Below are 3,593 nucleotides of genomic sequence, written 5' to 3'. Positions count from 1 at the left end.
TCTGTGAACTTGTCACAGCTGTCTGCAATTACACCAAGCAAAGACTTCAAATCAAAAATGAACTGAAAACCTTCTTGTCGTCCCTAATGAGGTAACAATTTTCAGAGAGGTGGCCTTTGTAGCCATAAAAGACTTTATTCTGGCAAGAGACCTTATAGCTGTGCAGGATTTGGCCAACTTTTGTCAAACAACATCAGGGTTAATAGCCACATGATACAGGACATGTCCAATTAAAAAAATAAATAAGTAAGAGAAGGTGCACACTGACATTTTCCAATAAAACCCCAGCATGTAATCAGTGGTGCTGATACCAAGGGAGCTTATTCAGGGAAACATCCAAGCCATTTTAGATATTTTGAAAATTACCATCTTTCCCTATGAATAACAAAAGTAGACATACAATTAATGAAGAAGGTACTTGGCCAAGCCCTCGTGGGAAAGGTACGTGGATAACTATGATATAAATTATTGTGATCTAACACAGGGGTAGGCAATCTCGGTCCTGGAGTGCCACAGTATGTGCAGGTTTTTGTTCCAACCCAGTTCCTTAACGAGAACTCAATTATTGCTGATGAAGCACATATTGCTTAAGTGACATTTTAATGCTTCATTTTAGTGGTCTCGCTTGTTAAGGTTCTCCAACCTTAATTGCTTATTTCAATCTTAAACTGCTGCATTCAGTGTTTTAATTGCTCCTTATTAGTAATAAGATGTAAAAGACAAAGCAGCCAGCAGTTCTCCAGCTAGCTTTTTTCCAATTACATCTGTGTGTGTTCATCGTGCACGGTTTGATTTAATAAAACACTTAATAGAAAAATGTGACAGACTGAAAATGATCTGTTTTAGGCTTCAAATCATTTGGATGATATCCTTGGAAAGGAAAAAAATCTACGATATAAAAGCCTTACATTGCACAGACTAACAAGCCATAAAATTAAATAAGGTCTGAGATTGGCAATGATTGGTTTCTAATTAAGCAATTGGGTTGAATGAAAACCTGTAGCCACTGTGGCTCACCAGGACCGACATTGCCTACCCCTGTTTTACATCTTATTGCTAATAAGGAGCAATTAAAACACTGAATGCAGCAGTTTAAGATTGAAATAAGCAATTAAGGTTGGAAAACCTTAACAAGCGAGACCACTAAAATGAAGTATTAAAATGTCACTTAAGCAATATGTGCTTCATCAGCAATAATTGAGTTCTCGTTAAGGAACTGGGTTGGAACAAAAACCTGCACATACTGTGGCACTCCAGGACCGAGATTGCCTACCCCTGATCTAACACATGATATTAATTCTTGTCCAGACTCTAAGCAACTGAAACTATCCCTCAAGAGAATCCTAATGGCAATTCAGAATATGACAAACAATAGACACAAATGAGGAGCCTTCAGAGCCACACAGAAATCCACACTGCAGAAAAACCACATTGCTGGTCTGAATGTAATAAGTGGTGGTCTGACAGCAGTGGTTTCTAAACACACACAAGAGTTCACAAAGGAGAAAAGCCTTATTATTGTTCTCAGTGTAGTAAGAGTTTCTCACGAGCCAGCCCAGTCACACAGTAAATCACAATACCATACGGTACAAAACAGACCACCTAATACTTCATATTAGCATTGCTCTTCTGAATGTAATAAGTGGTGGTCTGAGAGCAGTGGGTTCTAAAAACACACAAGAGTTCACAAAGGAGAAAAGCCTTATTATTGTTCTCGGTGTGGTAAGAGTTTCTCATGAGTCAGCCTAGTCACACAGCAAATCACAATACCATACAGTACAAAACAGACCACCTAATTCTTCATATTAGCATTGCTCTTCGGAATGTAATAAATGGTGGTCTGAGAGCAGTAAGTTCTAAAAACACACAGGAGAAAAGTTTTATTATTTTTCTTAGTGTTGTAAGAGTTTCTCACAAGTCCGCCCAGTCACACAGCAAATCACAATCCATATGGCACAAAGCAGACCACCTGATACTTCATATTAGCATTGCTGTTCTGAATGTAATAAGTGTTGGTCTGACAGCAGTGGGTTCTAAAAACACACAAGAGTTCACACAGGAGAAAAGTCATATTCTTGTGCTCAGTTTGGTAAGAGTTTCTTACGAGTCTTCCCAGTCACACAGGAAATCACAAAACCATTTGGTACAAAACAGACCACCTGATACTTCATATTACTAATTTCAGGTATAATATGTTAAGATTGATTTACTTATTTAAGTTGAGTAAATCCTTTGTGGTTTCACGTTCTAGCAATTTCCTGATATTGATGTTATCTTGAGTGTAGTGTGCCACCTAGTGGATAAATAAACTACCCTGTTAATAAACTAATTGTTAACTGACACATTTAAGAGTAAGAAACTGTGAGAGCTAATTTATGGTTATTATTTTATTTAGATCATACCTTCACATTTGCATAACTTTGGAAGAAATTAATAAATATACTTTGGACATCTTCATCCATCTCTGACCGGATGTGTAATTTAATCCTGAACCAATTTAATGCTTCACTACAGGTAAATATAATTAACATTAGCCAAAGGCCCGTTTGCTCAGCAAGTGTAGTAGGCCAGTCTAGGAAAAGTTCATTGTCACAAGTGAAAAGATGTAATAACTAATACATTGACAAACATAGAAAAACAGTTGATAAAGCAATTCACCTTGATGTAACAACAGATCAACCAGCAGTAGGAAAAATCACAGAGTAAAGGTTTTTTTTTTCTTTCTTTCCATTTTTCCCAGAATAGGGGGTTATTTTTCGTACGTGGATTACTCGTTTAGCCGGATGTAATTGTTGACAATTTGGCCTGATCCTGGATCTGTCGGTTTTTTGAAACTCTTGCTGGATGTGTTATCATAGCAACACATCCTAATCCTCAGACCTGCTCGGAGCAGGTTTGTTCTACGTAAACAAGGATTAGCTCACACACTTAATCAGTGTTCGTGCGTGGAATTCATTCAGTCATAACTTCACTGTTCATGAATGAGCGACCAATTGATATCGGTACGCAAATTATAAGAAGAGAATTTCATATAGAGAGGGGTTTGCGCGATCGGCAAGATCCTTTATTACTCCCGGAGGAAATTCTTTTTGAAAGATACCGCTTTAACCGAGGGGGAATATTGTACCTCAAAGATTTATTAGCACCTTATATTTGAAGTCAAACTCGGTGAAGTCGGGCTCTCACAACCACACAGACAGTAGGCATTGCTTTGAGGTTTTTTACAAGCGGCACTTTTTTATATACTGTAGGCGATGTGGAAAATCTAACTAAAAGTGCAGTTTGCCAGGCAATTCGTAAAGTCTGTTTGGCTCTGAAATATTTCCTTCGGTTTTCATTGTGTTTCCTGGACACCTGCGTGTGCAGACAATAAAAGAGGCGTTTCATGCCATTGCAGGTAGGTAATACACAGGCTAAAACACACACAGCTCCATAAAGAATCTCACAATCAGCCTAACATTCTCATTACCAGGATTTCAAAATGTGATTGGGCACATGGGACTGATCAGAGTGGAGTTTGATCAAACATTATTTGGAAAATGTACCTCTCCTCCTGATGAATAATCAGACACAGTGTCTTCATCAAATATTTG

The sequence above is a fragment of the Erpetoichthys calabaricus genome, chromosome 5 (assembly GCF_900747795.2).
Source record: "Erpetoichthys calabaricus chromosome 5, fErpCal1.3, whole genome shotgun sequence".
Taxonomy (NCBI): Eukaryota; Metazoa; Chordata; class Cladistia; order Polypteriformes; family Polypteridae; genus Erpetoichthys; species Erpetoichthys calabaricus.
The sequence above is the reverse complement of the archived record's forward strand: the minus strand, read 5'-3'. Positions refer to the sequence as shown.